The following is an 18,828-nucleotide window of genomic DNA, read 5'->3' on the forward strand; positions in this document are numbered from 1 at the left end:
ATAGACCCTCAACTCGGTGGTCAATAAATAAAAATTTTTTTAAAAAACCAACAACAATGAACTTTTGGGACTTCAACAAGATCAAAAGATTCTGCACAGCAAAGGAAACAGTCAACAAAACAAAGAGGCAACCCACAAAATGGGAGACGATATTTGCAAATGACAGTCAGACAAAAGGTTGATATCCAGGATTTATAAAGAACTCCTGAAACTCAACACACACAAAACAGACAATCATATCAACAAATGGGCAGAAGATCTGAACAGACACTTCTCCAATGAAGACATACAAATGGATATCAGACACATGAAAAAATGAGGAACATTTTTTCATGTGTCTAATAGCCACCAGGGAGATTCAAATTAAAACCACATTGAGATATCACCTTACACCAGTTAGAATGGCCAAAATTAGCAAGACAGGAAACAACATGTGTTGTAGGGGATGTGGAGAAAGGGGAACCCTCTTCCACTATTGGTGGGAATGCAAGTTGGTGCAGCCTCTTTGGAGAACAGTGTGGAGATTCCTCAAGAAATTAGAAATAGAACTTCCCTATGACCCTGCAATTGCACTCCTGGGTCTTTACCCCAAAGATACAGATGTCATGAAAAGAAGGGCCATCTGTACCCCAATGTTTATAGCAGCAATGGTCATAGTCGCCAAACTGTGGAAAGAACCAAGATGCTCTTCAACGGATGAATGGATAAGGAAGACATGGTCCATATACAGTATGGAGTATTATGCCTCCATCAGAAAGGACGAATACCCAACTTTTGTAGCAACATGGATGGGACTGGAAGAGATTATGCTGAGTGAAATAAGGCAAGCAGAGAGAGTCAATTATCATATGGTTTCACTTACTTGTGGAGCATAACAAATAGAATGGAGGACATGGGGAGTTAGAGAGGAGAAGGGAGTTGGGGGAAATTGGATGGGGAAGTGAACCATGAGAGACTATGGACTCTGAAAAACAATCTGAGGGTTTTGAAGGGGTGGGGGGTGGGAGGTTGGCATACCACGTGGTGGGTACTATAGAGGGCACAGATTGCATGGAACACTGGGTATGGTGCAAAAATAATGAATACTGTTAAGCTGAAAATAAATTAAAAATTAAAAAAAAAAAAGCTAGTCTTGAAAACAGAGAAGGGGTGCCCTCTCTGTAAGAGGCCTGGCCCTGGCTGGTTACTTTGATTCTTGATGCTTGGCATGAAATAAAGCTTTGTTTGACCTTCAAAAAAAAAAAAAAAAAACCAACAACAATGCAATTGTCCTCTCTGGAATCAACCAACTTAAGGGCCTACTTTCCTGTTCCTGTTGCCTAGTCCACCCTCCATTTCTCTTCACTACCTACATGACCTACATTCTTCCCCAGGAATGGAGACAGCTCAGAGGCACTGCTGACCCTGGAGGTGGGGCCAGAGAGAAGACTACACATGGTACAATGGGCTGCATTTGGAGTCAGCCATAACGTAGCTACAGGCACTTAGAAATGGGCCCAGTGTACCATTAGGAATGAGCACTGTGACATTCGGGGGTATAGAATTTATGTATGGTATTGACATCATCTTCCTTGCACAAATATGTGTACACTCAAGCAGGAGACCATGGGATCACATTGAAAGAAAATTGTTGCAATGGAAAGATACTAAGTTACCAAAGTTATTCTGACCTGTAGAGCTGTTTTGTGTGTTAGCCCTTATCTCCACTACAGAAGCCAGAAAATGTTAAACAGGGTCTCCACTTGCCTTCAGATTCAATCTCAGAATACAGTAATTTAAACTGTGAACCCAAACCTTCCATTTTTTTTCCTAACCTGTGTTGACTACCAGGGATTTCAATTGCCCTTTCCCATTTCCAGTGAGACTGCAGTGAGGGCAGACAATAATGTGGTGCATCCAGGGAACATTCTGTTTCTTGGTCTCCTTCTCTTCGTAGAGTGCCAACTTAAGTCGGCCAGTGCACTTCTGAGTGCACATGGGAAACCCAAAAAATACTAAAAGGGTAGGGTCTCTGGGTTTCTCTTGGGAACTGTAGAGCAACAGTTAGGATTCTCCAAGGGCTCAGAATGGCTCTTGATCTGCAAGGACCAAGTTGCCCCATCCTTTCTTTTCTTTCCTTTCTTTCTTTCTTTCTTTCTTTCTTTCTTTCTTTCTTTCTTTCTTTCTGTATGTCTTCCTTCCTTCCTTTCTTTCTTTTATTTTTTAAAAGGTTTTATTTACCTTTTTGGCAGAGAGACAGACAGCATAAGTAAGCAGAGTGGCATGCAGAGGGAGAGGGGAAGCAGGCTCTGTGCAAAGCAAGGTCTCCATGTGAGGCTTGATCCCAGGACTCTACAATCATGACCTGATCTAAAGGCAGCCACTTCAGTAATTGAGCCGCCCATCACCCTGACCACATCCTTTACTTGGTGGGGGTGCGGGGGTATTTCCAGATTCCTGGCGAACACACCTATTTATTTATTTTGTTTGTTTTGTTTTTTCTGTGTGTGTCTTTGTTTTTGTTTTTTAGCTAGTCTCCATCACCAACGTGAGGCCCCTGAGGTGAGAGTTGAGCCCGCCATGTGTTCTTTCATGCACATTTGATATCCAGGCACATATCATGATTTTCATGTTGGCAAAAATAGATCAAACTCTGGGAATTGCCTTCCATCTTCCCTACTCCCTCTGGGCATGTTTCCCGAGTTGCTGGTATGTGGGAGTCCTATTTCCCACCCCACTGATGGAAATCCTGTAGAAAACCATACCACATCCCCTGGGATCTCTTTTATACTTTCCATGTAATCCTCTCTGGCTCTCAATGTGTCTGTGCTCCTAAAGACACCTCTGACTAGGACTGCACTGGGCTCCTTGAGCTACTTTGTACCCAGTTACCCAGTCTGAGAGAATGAGGAGTAAGTGCTGTATATGACCACTAGTCCCATTAAACTTCCTCCTCAAAGGCATTCAGACGCCTGTAAGAGGTACAGGAGAGTGAAATCCCCTTTCCGGCCTGGGAGAGACTAACTCAGAAACACAAGTTACCTCTCGGTTCTCTTGCCCCTGTCAGGACAACCCCTCCCCACAGTGGTTGCTGAAAACCACCCGTTTTGCAGCCATGAACTCAAAATGGTCACAGACTTAAGGAGAAGAGCCATAGCAATCATTCAAGATGATTACCCAATAGAAAATGGTCAAGAGTTTGCATTGAGGAGTTCTGTCACTGTAGCAAGAGTAAAATATGTAACAAGAAAACTTAAGATGAACAACCTTGTTGCATCCGACGTTAACACTGAGAAAAGGAACAGAGAAGACACTGATAAAGAGACAATATTTGCAGATTAAATATCCAATGAGGACTCCCATATGCAAGACATAAGGGTACTTTGAACTCACTGAATGGGCAGAAGGAACACACTGTTAATAAAAAGCCAGCAAAAGACTCAGATACACATGTTACCAAAGAAGACACATGCATGGTTTCGTAAGCTTATAAAACGGTCTTCAATGTGAGTCCTCTGCAGGGCAGTGTATGCCAAATGAGAGACCATTTTCCACAAATGAGTGTGATTCTGTACAAAAGACAATGCCAGATGTTGCTGAGAAGCATTTCTATTCTTTTGTTCTTTTTTTTTTTTTAGATCTTATTTATTTATGCAGCAGAGTGAGAGAGCACAAACAGTGTAGAAGCACTTGGAAAGGGAGGAACAGCCTCCCTGCTGAACAAGGAGCCCAACACAGGGCTGGATCCCAGACCCCAGAATCATGTCCTGAGCCAAAGGCAGACACTTCACCAACTGAAACACCCAAGAGGCCCTGGCCATTGATTTCTTAGATATGATACCAAAATTCTCACTAATGAAAGAACATGTTGATAAACTGGACTGCATAACAATTTAAAACGTTGGTGTTTCAGAAGACATTGGTGAGAGAACGCAAAGTCATGTCACACATAGAAACTAGGTGTAATTTTCATACCTGCTGAAGGTCTCCTAAGAGATAATTGAAAGAACGCTCAAAAGTCAATAGGAAGAAGACAATCCAATTTTCAGTGGGTCAAATAAAAGTGCCTGGGTGGCTCAGTTGGTTGCCTCTGGTTCACATCACCATCTCAGGGTCGTGGGGTCTAACACCCGCCCCCTCCATCACTCTTCCTGCTGAGCAGGGAGTGTGCTTTTCCTCTCCCTCTGGCCTCCTCACCCCACCCCACAGCCCCGCTCTTGCTCTCCTTCCCTCTCTTGAAAATAAATAAAACGTTTCAAAAAGGAAATAAAATAAAATGGATTCAAAGATTTGTAAAAACACTTTAGCAAAGAATACACATGGAAGGCATGGAAGAACAGCGCATGACCTACATCACTAGTTATTAGGAAAATGGAAATTTAAACCACTATCTGCCAATGAAAATGGGAAAAATGAATGGAACCTCCATTCTGAGTAGTAGCAAGGAGGTGAGGGAGCTGGATTTCTCATATACTGTGTATGGGAATATTAAATTCTACAACCACTGCAGAAAATAGTTTGGAAATTCTTTTTTTATAATGTATGATTGACTAGACAGAGTAAAAGTGAGTGGAGGGAGGGGCAGAGGGAGAGGGAGAGGCACAGAAGCTCCAGCTCCCCGCTGAACACTGAGCCCTACCTGGGGCTCTGTCTCACCACCAATGAGGTCATGACTTGAGCCAGAATCAAGGTCAGACGCTTAACTGACTCAGTCACCCAGGTACCCTAACAGTCCAGAAATTCTTCAAAACATTAAACCTATACCTACCATAGACAATCCCATTCCGCGCAAATGAAAAAAGAAAATGTACCTTCCAAAAAAGCTACTGTCTATTTCTAATTGTCATTCAACTCCATCCACAGAGGAATGACCACCACAAATTGTGACATATCCAGCTCATGGATATGTCCATGCAGTTTCGCAGAGTAATCTCTCCGCTTACATAACACTATGGGAAGACATTTTCTTTTGCTCTGATAATACCTCAGAGGCAGAAAACATCAAAACAAAATAATTTACATAGCATCCGATGGTGTTAAGAGAAAACCTTAGAAATTGCAAATAATTCTACTGTAACAGAAAGCCAATCAATGCTTTCCTGAAGTGCAAATGGGAGGGAGGAATTGCTAGAAGGACAAGGAAACTTGTGGGGGCGATAGATACCTCCACTACTGGGGTGATGCATACATATGTTCAAACATAATAGATGTAAGACTTTAATTACATACACTTTACTGCATGGAAATTATATCTCAACGTCCCTGTAGAAAGGCTTTAAAATAAAAAAAGACCTTTCATACCCTGAAAGTCAATAAATGGTTTTGATATTTTCCCAAAAAATCAACGATACGATTTCCAAGCTCAAAGGGGGCAATGCATCATTTCTTAGGATACGAAAATGAATTTATCTATCTTCATCTCAACCTCAAGAGAACATAAATGGAAGGCACAGTATAGAAGCATGTTTCTCTCTGACAAAGGACTTTTCTCCAGAATTGGATATCATCTAGTCTAAGATCATCAAAAGAATAAAAGAAATGGCCGAAAGACTCAAAATGAAACTTCACAAAGAAAGACATATCATTGGTTCTAATACTAGCACACAAAGAGACACAACTCTTTAGTCATGAGGGAAAGAAATCAGTATACCATGAGATACCAAAGCATATGGTAATTGCTTCATAAGCATAAGAAAACACAATGGGATACCTGCTACATTGGTTTCTTTTTTCTTTCTTTTTTTTTTTTTCTTTTTCTTTTTTTTTTTTTTAAGCCAGGAACCAACATGGGGTTCCAGTTCAGGACCCTGAGATCTAGATCTGAACTTGGATTAAGACTTGCATGCTGGGGCGCCTGGGTGGCTCAGTGGTTTAAGCCTCTGCCTTCGGTTCAGGTCATGATCTCAGGGTCCTGGGATCAAGCCCCATGTCGGGCTCTCTGCTCAGCAGGGAGCCTCCTTCCCCCTTCTCTCTGACTGCCTCTCTGCCTACTTGTGATCTCTCTCTATCAAATAAATAATCTATAAAAAAAATCAGACGGCCTCCTAACCCCCGGAGCAGCTGCCGCTTGGCCACTACCTGCCGAACTGAAACCCATTTGAATGAACGGTTGGGAAAGCCGCCATGCTGGGACTCTGTACGTAGTGAGTCATGGCTGGACGGCACAGAGATCATTGAGTCTCTTCACAAGTTTGGTGGCTTGTATAACAAGCACTTATTGTCCTTCCTATCTGCTACCCCTGTGACAAACACACCTTGTCACACAAACACAAGATTTCTTTCTCTCTCTCATAGCTCAACCTCTCTGCTTCCCGGACCACTCCCTTCTGCTTTCTGTCAAAGCCAGCCAGGACATTGCATTCAGATCCCTCTGAGGTTAATGTTCAGTTTTCCCCACCCTGCAGGCTCACCACACAGCTGCTAGAGCAGGACACCTCTCGGGACACTCCGGATGAACGCTACCTGACATACTCAGTGCTTCCCGACCTGTCTGACTCCTACTGGCCTTACAGGAGCTCCGCCATCTTCTCACCGGAGGACCCACAAGTCTCTTCCTCTCTGCAAGTGGCCAGTGAGTACTCCATTGTCAAGGTGATAAAGCTCCAACTGGACACGACACCCACACAGATCACCTATTCTTTATACCCCGGACCTCTGCTGTGCCCAGAGAGGTCATCCCTGTGGGCAGGCCCAGGACAGACATACTGACCTCAGGTGGGCTCTAAAACTGAGTTTTAAGCCCAGACATCAGGTGTGTCAGGGGGCATTGCTCTCTTCCTACTCCCAGGGCATGCCCATGTCTCCCTGGCTTCTCCATCGGGTCCCAGGGCCCACGACACACTCAACTCACCTCAGCAAGAGGACAAGAGAAGGTATCTGTCAGACCTCATTTGGATTTAATTTCTTTTCTCACCTTTAATAACCTGTCCATTTCATCTCTGAGCCAGGTCCTTGAGGAACCCAAGCCTGAAGCAGTCAATTGCCATTCTGGTCCAAGGTTACCTAGTTTTGCTCTTCTCAGCCCCATTCTCTAGCTCCTTTAGGATGGCTTGCCTTCCAAAATGGTTCTCTGAAAACCCACCACAAGCACTTCCACTGACCTTGTTCGTGTGTTACCAGAAGCACAGCTGAGCCTTAGCATTCCCCCCAACCCCACATGAACTAGGGCAACATTCTGTGCAGCACCAAAGACTCACATGAAGTTGAGGGTTTGTAGTTGCCTTCCATCTCTTCAGGTTCAGTGTATAAGTGCCACGTAGGCTTCCACAACTCGGCATCTGATGAGAGAGGCCGAATGCTGCAGTAATCCTTGTAGGACAGAGGGAGGCTTACTTCCCAGAATCTGGGAGGACAGAGAAGTTAAAGTGTGTAAACCGACTTCCGACAGGGGAAACTGTGATGATGATCTCATACACAATGGCTCAGTTGCCAAACTCCAGGCAGTAACCACAAGGGAATATGGGAGGCACCTTCCAATATTATTTTCACTAAATCTGTCCCCACATTATGCATATCTGAGTACCTGGATTGCATCAGACACGGGATTACTAATCGACAGAGAGGGATCTTCTTACTCACTGGTGCTGACTGGATTTCTTTACAGAATATCAATTGAATGATGAGGAGGAAGAAGGCCAAGACCCGCTATGCCCCAGGTAACTCTCAATAACCTTGGCTTCTTTCAGCGGTGAATTGGAAAACTGTATTTCAAGGAACCAACAGAAACAGAAAAACCTATCTCTTTCATTCCTTCTCCAAACACAAACCCTCTCCTTGAACCATGATGTGTGTCTTCCCTGTGTTACCCGTCTCCGTTCCTTTAAAGGACTCCTCCATTTCAGTCATCTGCAGTCACTTGACCTGCGTGAATTGACTAGTCAGTGGGATTCTCAGCATTGCCCTCTTCTCTTCTTTTACTAAATCCACAGAGAGAGGCAGAGCTGTGTCGCCCTCCTTGGTCTTACCACATTGAGGATACACTCTAGAAAAGGAATACCTAGGAAACATGTCACATCACATCACGTCACCTCACGTCACGGTAGTTAGAGGGGGCACTGAGGACATGAGATCGCTCCAGGCTGAGGATGCCTTTGACAAAGCATCCTGTGTTCACTGAGTCCCTGAAGGTAACAGCCACAGAATTTATGCAAAAGTGTCGAAGCCACCTTTCAAACACTCGATGCATACTCTGAGCCACGACTTCTATTCTACCATCCTTCAGTTTTTTACTCAGAAGTGTAGATCTGTAGCCTCTACCCCGAGACTCTTCTGTTGTCTGGCTATCTGTACATCCCCCTAGCAGACATCCCCTGCCCCTGAAACAGGAGGGTAGTTTCTGCGGTGAGTAATGGCTGTGTTCCTTTATTACGACTCTACTACTCGGCCTCCCATTAACAGCGGTAGGATGCTGGGGTGTCTCCTTTCCTTGTTTCATGGTCATATCTCCCCACACTCCCAGGCCCAGCACAAAGCTTCCGGAGGTGGAAGAGCAGGACGCACAAGGAGACTCACTGGATGAATGCTATCTGACTTACTTGGCCCTTCCTGACCTGGCTGACCTGCAAGGGACCTCTACGAGGGCTGGCATAAACTCATTCGACGACATGGACAACTCTTCTGCTCTGGCAGTAGCTAGTGAGTCCTCCATGGTCCAGCTGACAAAGCTCCAACTCGACCCCCAGGCCAACACACTAGGTTTGCTATCCCAGCCTCTGCTTATGCTGAGGTGTCACCGCTGTGTAGGAGCCCCATAGACATGGGGATCAGAATCAGGTTCTGGGATACCCTTTTCAGCACAGACCTCAGCTGAGACGTGCACCTGCCCTTTGTTCCTCATCCCAGCCCTGCTTAGGGCTTCTGACAGAAGTTAGGACATTGCAATCAATTCTACTGCATAGGCTGAGGTGTCTGTCTGTGTTCCTCATTTCCACTAAATGTCTCTCCTCATCTGTCGCACTCTCCTTTTCATTCCCATACAATGTCCCTTGAATTGTCGTGCCCGTCCAATGATGCCGTCAGCCTTGCCTAGATCTTGGGATTTGTCCTTTCCCTGGTTTGACTGCTCTCATCCCCACTGTCTGTGTGCTCTGTGTTGGCTGTCTTCACGGAGTCATCGTCGCTGTATGAGGCCATGAACACCTCTGCCATCAGCTGGCTTAGATGCTTCCCGGAAGTAAAGCGGAGCCTGGGCTTTGCCTCTCCCCATGCTCGGCTCCTATGTCTGTGGAGCGCAAAGGATTGTACACAAAAGATTCCATATGGCTGTTGGGTTTACAGATTTGATCCGTCAGTCTGGTCTCTGTCTAAATGACCTGAAACCATCAGACCTAGAGTATCTCATGGGCTGAGGTAATGAGAGAAGTTTGCAGTAAGCTTTCAGAATCGAGGGAAGCGGTTCCCCAATACCTGTCGTAAAACACTAGTGGCACTCTGTACGGAGACCCTTTGTCTGTGGCCTGACCACAACGGGGAGCTCGGGCCAGAAGGCTGCGGAAAGCACACTGTGGCAAATTCCCAAGACACTCCCTGAGGCCTCCTGGAGGAATTCTTCCACACTTTCCTCTGCCCCACTAAGGATTATTCTCCCCACATGGTAGTTGTAGTAGACCGTTGGTTTTAATGTAGAAGTGGTGATCTGTGCAAAGTGACTGGCCCTGTCTCTCTGCATTTCTAGGAAGTCCTAATCTTTTTGAAGAAGAGGACCAAGAACCCCTAGACCCCAGGTAATTCTGAAGAACCTTGGCTTCTTTCAGGGGTGAATTGAAGGACTGTATTTTAAGGAACCAATAGACATTGACAAACCTATCACTTTCATCCCTTCTCCAAACACAAACCCTCTCCTTGAACCACGATGCGTGTCTTCCCTGTGTTACACATCTCGGTTCCTTTAATGGACTCCTCCATTTCAGTCACCTGCAGTCACTTGACCTGCGTGAATTGACTAGTCAGTGGGATTCTCAGCATTACCCTCTTCTCTTCTTTTACTAAGTCCACAGAGAAAGGCAGAGCTGTGTCTCCCTCCTCGGTCTTACCACACTGAGGATACACTGTAGCAAAAGAAAACCTAGGAAAAAGGTCAAACCTCATTCGTCACGGTAGTTAGAGAAAGAGGCACTGAGGACACGAGATCTCTTCAGGCTGAGGATGCCTTGTGCATCCTGTGTTCACTAGGTCCCTGAAGGTTACAGCCACAGAATTTATGCAAAAGTGTCGAAACCACCTTTCAAACGCTCGATGCATTCTCTGAGATTCGACTTCTATTCCACCATGGTTCAGAGTTTGATGCCCAGAAGCTTAGATCGGTCGCCTCTACTCCGAGACCCTTCTGTTGTCTGGCTATCTCTACATCCCTCTAGCAGCCATACACTGCGCCTGAAACAGGAGTGTAGTTTCTGCGGTGAGTAATGGCTGTGCTCCTTTCTTATGACTCTACTTCTCGACGTCCCATCTGAAAGAGCACTTTTATGGGGTATCTCCTTTTCTTGTTTTTTGTTCTGATCTCACCACTTTCCCAGGCCCAGTCCGTGTCTGCCAGAGATGGAAGAGCAGGATCCCCCATGGGACTCCCTGGATCAATGCTATTTGACTCACTCAGCCTTTCCTGACCTGGCTGACCTGCATGAGACCTCTACGAGGGCTGACAGAAACTCCTTCGATGATATGGACAATTCTTCTGCGCTGAAAGTAGCTAGTGAGTCCTATGTTGTCAAGTTGAGAAGGCTCCAACTCGACTCCCTCGCTGACCCCTTATGTTTGCAATTCAAAACCCTGCTTATGCTGAAATGTGTCATTGCTGTGTAGGAGTTGTGTAGATATAGGGATCGCAGTCAGGCTCTAGGCCAGTCTTTTTTTTTTTTTTAAGATTTTATTTATTTATTTGACAGAGAGAGATTACCAGTAGGCAGAGAGGCAGGCAGAGAGAGAGAGAGGAGGAAGCAGGCACCCTGCTGAATAGAGAGCCTGATGCAGGACTCGATCCCAGGACCCTGAGATAATTACCCGAGTCGAAGGCAGCGGCTTAACACACTGAGCCACCCAGGCGCCCCTCTAGGCCAGTCTTTACAGCACAGATGTCACGTGAGGCATGGACCCACCCTTTATTCCTCATCCCAGGCTCTGCTTATGTCTTCTGATATATGTTAGGACATTGGAGTCAAGGTAGATGTGACAACCCACCCTCTTTTGTGATGCAACGCTGGAGGTGTCTCTGCTCCTGATTTCCATTACATGTCTCTCCTCATCTCCAGGGCTCTCATTTTTATACCCATACAATGCACCTTGATTTTTTTGTCCCTTTTCAAAGATGCTGTCAGCTTTACCTGCATCTTTGGCTTTGTCGTTTCCCTGGTTTGACTGCTCTGATTCAGTGAGTTATCACAGCCATATCAGGACATCCACACCTCTGCCATCAGCTTGCTTGAATGGTTCCCTGAGCAAGGCTGAGCCCGGCCATTCCCCCACCCCGCCCCATGCATGGCTGCCACGTCTGTGTACTTGAAAGAATTGTACACAAAGGATTCCTCTTGATTTGAGGCTTTGCAGATTCAATCCATCAGTCTGGTCTCTGTGTCTAAATGCCTTTCAAACGTCACACTAGAGCATCTCATGAGATAAGGTAAGGTGAGAAGGCTGCAGTACGTTTTTAAAACTCAGACAAGCTCTCCCCCAGAATCCATGGTAAAACACACGCTTCACTCTACACAGACTCTCTCTACATGGCCCCAGCACATCAGGGAGCTCGTGCCCGAAGCCTAAGGAAAGATAACCGTGACACATTCCCAAGACACTCCCGGAGGCCTCCTGGAGGGTTTCTCTCACTCTACCCTCTGCCCCATTAAGGAAAATTATGCCCGAGTGTTAGCTGCAGCGGATATTGCATTTTAACGTACCGATGCCATTCCGTTTAATGTGACTGGCCCTGTCTCTCTTTAGTTGTAGAAAATCACAATGATCTTTTGGAGGTAGAAGACCAAGACCCGATATACCCCAGGTAACTCTGAAGATTCATGGGCTTTAATTCAATGGTGACATCTGGTGATCTAGGGAAATCTAGAAATTGCTAAATATGCCTCTCTCACCCATTCTGACATGCACAAAAAGGGACATTAGCAATGCTTTCTGCTTATCTGGGGCACTACAATAAGCCCCTTTCTCAATCCTTCCCAAACCTGGAGTCTGCAGTCCCCTGATGCAAGTATACTAAGCACACAGGACTTCTTGCCTTCTCACGGTCACGCTTTGATCCAAATCCAGCCAAAGATGCCATCTATCTCTGCTGCTTTTGCATTATGACTCGGGTAGGAATTCATGGCAAGACAACTGTTTAGGAAAAAAAAAAATTCGTGGGACACACAAGCATTCTAGGAATCTCCCATGCTGCCATAGCCTGGGGTGGCCTTGCTCCTTTCTGCAAATTTCAACAAGATGTAGGCCAAAGTGCTGGTGCTGCTTTTCTTGTTTTCTGAGTATGCTGTTTGTTGGGACGGTGGTGCACTGGGGAGGTTCAGACTCTCTTCCTTTAAACTCCCATTTTGGCCATGCTCTGACCACCTTTTGCTCTAGTTCCCTCTCTCCTTCCCTGATCTATCTCTGCTTCATCCACACCCTTCCCTGGAGGGAGGCAGAATGGCTCGTCTCCCTTGATGGGGACTTCCCATTTGTTCGCTGTGACCACACCCTCCTCCCCCGCTGCCCTAACCCACTGGGACTCCATGTTGACTCAGTCTTCCTGTTGCATCTCCAGTCCTCCCTGTAACTCGAGGCTCTGCACGGAGCTCCCGGTGGTAGAAGAGAATGATGTCCCACAGGACTCCCTGGATGAATGTCATTTGACTTCTTCAATTGGCCATCACCTGCCAGACACCTGGAGGCCTTGTACAAGTGCCTCATCCACACGGGACAAGGAAGAAACCTTTGAGGGGCTGGATGTAGTTGGTAAGTAACCCCATTGGGGGGGGCACAAACTTCATGGTAAGGGAGGGTACCAGGAAGACTGCCTCCTCTGTATCCAACAACATAAATAGGCTGCGAGATGCAGCCCTGCCAACAGGCCCTGTAGACCCATACTGGTTTGAATATGCTCTTGGATTTTATTTTCAAAACACTGGGACACCCGGGGGTTAAGCCTCCAGCTCATGATCTGTGCTCAGGTCCACATCCCAGGGTTCTGAGTTCAAGCCCCACGTTCTGATCCACACTGGATATGGAACCTACTTCAAAAGAAAAGGCATCATGTGGGTCAGACAAGTTTCCTTTCCTTCTGTCCCACACTATCCTGTGTCACCTGTCCCCTCATAAGCAGCAGGCTGTTGGGACCAAGTAAGGTCAGAGAGGAGAAAGGGACAAAACCTCAGCCACCGCTATCTCACCTGGAGGCATCTTGGTAACAGGCCTCTTTGTTTCCAAGAAGAGACTTTTTCGACCCAAGAAATTCTATGCCCACTTGTACGTCTTGTGCATCTTTTTGCAAGCTCTCTGGTCTCCACACTGCTGTGCGGCTGCTCCCTATGGGCAGCGTCTTTGCTCTTTCTTCTGAGCTCAAAGTTCATCCTCCGCGGGTTTCGGCTTTCCTCTGGAGCATTTACATGGAAGATCCTGAGCACCCAGTACTGTCTGTCCCCTGTCCCATGGATTCAGTGAAGCCAAGGCTCTAGTCCCGCTTTTCCTCCCCCATGGATGGTGGGCTTTTCACCCTCTGTGCAGCATCAGTGATGTTTTCCCAGCATGGATACGGTTTCAGTCACGTGTCCACTCTCGGTAGCATAATGCCCTCTAAATGAGCAGAAGCCTGTGCACTTTACATGGCTATTGGCATCATTCAGGAGCAAAGCAGAGTTGTTTCCCTCTCCAGGATCTTCAGAAACTTGGAGCCTGCTGAGTGTGACCCCCTTCTGGCCACGCTCACACAGGTGCGCAGGCCAAAATCCACTTCCCGTCTCTTCCTGCTCAGGCTATTTTCTGGACTTCCCTTCTGGGAGAAAAACTGGCCCAGTTAGGAGACTTTCTTTGCTGAACAAAACACGTGCTAGGGCCAGCAAGGAGTCCATGATGTTCCTTATTGTATCAATCTGGTACAGTGAAACTGCCTAAGAAATGTTTTGTCCCTCAACCTTACCTGGACAGTAACAACCTTTCCGCCCTAGGACTACCTTCTCCCGAGTTTCCCCATCCTCCCCGAGGGCCAAAGAAACCAGGCATCCTCAGCATTACAGCAATTTGGGAGGCACAAATGAAACACATGGTTATTTAGCATTCTCCAAGGGGCAATAGAATCCAGATGAGTGGACGGACGAAAGGGCAGACAGAAATTGCAGATGAGAAGCTTCTAAAGGCTTCAGAGCTGGGAAAAGGCCCCATAAGTTGGCCCATGCTACCTTTCCGCAAGTCCATCTTCTAGGGGTACCTGAAGCCTCGAGGCTGAACTTCTTCCCCCGTTCTGTGTTTCCACTACACTCGGACAACTCCTTCTCCCAAGCCCTGAGAACTCTCCAGGACCTTCTCTCTAGGCTCTCAGACCAAGGTTACTATGAACAGAATGATGGGCATGAGCTACTGGGCCCATCCGAAGGCCCTGCGGAGTCAGGGGGGTGATTTTCAACTCAGGGACTCTGCAGCCTGGTCACCTGCCAACCCAGCATCCACAGGCTCAGAGACAATGGGGGACATCTCCTTCATAGCCATGATGCCTGCCTTTGTACCTGCTCCCAGGGTGGTCTCAGATAGGGGTGGGAGCCTCAGACATGGGTGTTCTGAGAGCACTCAGCTAAGGAGCCCTGGGATGGATCCCATTGAAATCTCTTCTTCAGCTCCGATGCAGTCTCCCTGTCACCAAGGGCCATCCAGTGGAAACTTGACTTTCCCAAGAGCACAGGTGCAAAGTTCCGGGGCACAGACACAGCCAAGCACCCCGGGGGCTGATTCCCTGCAACTGCAGCTGCACCAGCATTTGGACTGTGGTGACAACAGAGCCAGGATCAGCCTCTCCTCTGCCATCGGGAGCTTGGGCACCAACATGGGTTCTGGGGACCCACCGCCACTGCTCCGAGGTGAGAGGGAAGGTGACTAGGAAGCTCTAGGCCCTGGGTTGGTCATCACAGACTTGTGGCTACAGGTAGCCACATGGGATGAGGTTGAGCCCCCACGATGCTGCAATACAGCAAGGTGAGCAAGAGCCTGGTGTTCAGTATCAGCTCTGAACCAGGTGCTGGCCTTGTCACTTCCTGGCCGTGTAACTAGCCAACTTCAGCCTCTTCTCATGCATTTTCCCTTTAGTCTGCTTACTGAAAACCACAAAAAATGGGGTCTCTGTCTCATTTTTCTTGGGAACGTGAAATACAATTCATAGGGGCCCTGATGCAACAAAATTGCCTGACAATATGTATGAATTTGTCACATCTAATCCTCAGATGCCTGTGGTGTTTCAACTCTTGGAAATGGTGTCAGGGCATTGTTTCATGTGGGGAAGAGCAGTTTTAGGCAGATGTACTATCGCCGGATCCCATCCTGCCTGCCTTTCTCAGAAAGGCTCATGCGCCCAGTTTTTTCTCCTTCAGCATTGTCAAGCCAATGTGCCCTGTTCGGTGCTCACAGACACTGTAGACATACTGGCCTCACAACACCGCGTACTACTGATTTTTGGTTTTTCCTTTTCTAAGCTGATAAGGGTCCAATTTACCCCATGAAGTATACATGTCACACTCTCTTCTGGTCCTCCATCTAGTCCATCTGCTCCCTTCATCTCCGGGGCCTCATGCCCAGCCTCTTGCTCATCAGGATCCACCTCTGCTCAGATGTCCTGAAGACTGAGCGTTTCCACCCTCCTCTGCATCCTGTCTTCCTTCCCCACCAGCACTCAGAGTCCCTTTTCGGAGCCTGGGGTGCCTTGGGGCTCCTCGGGCAGAAGCTGACCTCCCTGAGATTTGAGGAGATGCAGTTCCCAGGGGGAGGCCACATCAGTAGCAGCACTGTGGCACCAGGGAGGGCCCTGGAGAATGAGCTCAGTGAGTGCTCGGGGAAGCCCAGCCCGGACCAGGGCCTTAGAACTCACCCTCCTTACTGTCTTCTCCCTGAGGCCTGTCACGTCTCCTTGGCACCCACCGTCCTGCCCCGACCCGCTGGCCCCCTCCCTCTCTCTGTGACTTGCCTCCCACAAAGCCCGAGCAAGAAACAAAGCTCCATGCCAGCTCCTTGGTCAGCTCTGCTTATTATAACAAAAATGCCTCAGACAGGCTGACTTCTTAACAACAGAAAACGGTATCCCACCGTTCCGGAGGCGCGCCAGAACCACAATCAAACAGGGACACATTCGGGGCCTGCTGACACTGCCTTCCTGGCTCAGAGTTGGCTGGCCTCTGGCTCTGTCCTCACAGTGCAGAGAGGCAACGGAACTCTGTGAGGTCTCTTTTATAGGGCGCGAATCCCTTCCAGGGGAGGAGCTGCCTCCCAAAGGCTCACCCCGTCATACCATCACACTGGGGGATTAGGTTTCATCCTATCAACTGGGGGTGAATACAAAATTACATGCTGGGGCAGATGCTTTTACTCTGACTTGTTCCCACCGTCTCCCCCATGGAACATGTCCATGGTCACCTGTTTCTCACCACTGCTTTCCTCGTTCTTTTGGAATCCACGTCTTTTCATTTACTCGATGCAGCTGAGCAGAGCGGGGGTAGAATGCTATGGTCCCTGCCCACAAATCCCTCATTAATCACTGACTCCCTTATACATACATATATACATACAGACACAGACATTTCTATCTTAGGTCACACACATGTTGTCTATTCGCTGTGTATATTATACGTAGTGCACAGGTATGAAATGTTGGCCATGTTGATGCATGTTGTATACATTCCCCAGTGTGCTCTTCCCTGGTTGACCCCGAAAGGCTTCCCTGCAACCTAGACTTTGCTGCCCTCTACAGTCTCTTCTCGACAAGAGTACAGCCTCTTTCCAGCACGATTTCCTTATGTGTGGAAACGTCTCTTTCCCAGAACTGTTTCTTTTTACCGATCGTTTCTCGTGCTTTCACTTTTGTCCATTGGGAACCTGTTGGCCTCCTGGCACAGTGAGCCTTACTTGAGTATGTGAGAGAGAGAGCCAAAACCGGATGTAATCAAACTGTGTCCACGGGCCTGTGATCTGTCAGATGGCCTTTCTCATTCTGGCCACTGTCCTTCTCTGACATCAATGTAGGTGGAGGCTCAGAAAGATCATGAATCACAGCGGATCCTGTCGATGTGTTTTTCCTTGCAGAACTGGCTTTGGATGCTTCCATGGGCATGAAGAACCCTCCCAAGCCGGAGCGTGATGCTGGTGAGGACTCGAGGGACAGACAGCATGGCTGTCAAATCCATGGCCACATGAAAGCCCTCGGTGTCATGAAACAGAAGATTCCCAAGAGAATACTGCAGTTTGGCCAGTGGAGACTGGCATGCAGATTCCCTGGTCTTCAAGCTTAGGGCCCAGAGGTAATCATGTCTTGGGCCCTTGGGGCATGGACATCTACTGTTCTCCTTCTGATTACAGCTCCACCCCCCCAACACCCCCGACCAAACAGAACACACTGTCTGTTCTCTTGCTCTCCCTCCTTGGGCCATTCCCACAGCCGGTGCTTCCCCTGTTTCGCATGGGGGCTGCCACCCTGCCGGCCCTTGGTCTCCATCACCGGGATGCAGCTCAACTCTGCTGTGTTCCTGCCAGGGGCCATCCTGGGATTCCCTCTCCCCTCTTTCCACGCCCATGAGGAAGCAGGCCCCATGGCCCTCCTCAGCAGAGCAGCATTATTACACCCATCAAACACTTAGAGCTCTGCCAGAAAGCACACGCTTTCTGGGCTTCCTTGCCCTCCTTCCTTGCTTCTCCAATTCCAAGCCTCGTTCTCCCAGGACCGTTGTCTGAATGAGTCACTTGAACAAGCACTCTCCTCTTGGGACGTTCAAAAAATCTGAGCTAGGAGGACACAGAACCCTCAACTTCTCCATGTGAATAAGAAGTGTTAAAACTGACAAGAAAGAGCCCCCATGACAAAATGGAATGACAACCTGAGTCTGCGTCTCAGGTGGGAGGGCCACCCGGGACCCGGCTGGTGTCAGGCTTCCCCTCAGCCCCTATAATACCCGATACAATGAGAAAGGAATAGTGCCTGGAAACCCAGTGTCTGAAACATGATCCCTTCCCTGATCGAGGTCGAGGAATTTCAGGTTTCTTGCTTCCTGTGGCAATCAAAACCACGGTTCACAAAGTCAGTACTAGGACTTCCCAGCTCCCTGACAGGTCCACGACAGATTGAAAGAGAATAATCATATGGTCTCATTTTACTACATCTCAGGAAACAATCTCAGGTCTCCTTCTCCTAGCTATCCATTTGCAGGCCCATCAGAACATCCCTGGAATCCATGAGAGGCTCTACCCTTATGGAAAGTTGGGGAAAGAAGGGATGAGAATCTAGAAAGCAAACATGAATCCTTCTCCATGTGAGCTTTACACTTTGGTGAAGCTTATACTTACTCAGACTATTCCTACAAATGCCCCAAGGTCTATCCTGTGTGAGATAACATTCAGAGAACCTTGTTGTCCCTGAGGGAAAATGACATGTCCCTGATAACACCCAGGCTGTCCTTCGTGGACACCCAAGGTGGTGGTGACATTTCCTTGTTTGTAGGTTACAGGCCACATGTCTAGCTTAATGGCTTACATTCTGAAGTTGTCTGATCAGTTCCTCCTGATTAAATTCAGCCTGTGTCTTGGGCCAGGACACTCCACAGTTAATGCTGCATGTGTCCCAGCTAGCCTACCTGGAGACCAGGAGGGTCCAGTTTGCCCATCACCACTCTTGTGAGAGCAGCTTTG

This window comes from Neovison vison, chromosome 2, assembly GCF_020171115.1.
Source record: "Neovison vison isolate M4711 chromosome 2, ASM_NN_V1, whole genome shotgun sequence".
Classification (NCBI taxonomy): domain Eukaryota; kingdom Metazoa; phylum Chordata; class Mammalia; order Carnivora; family Mustelidae; genus Neogale; species Neogale vison.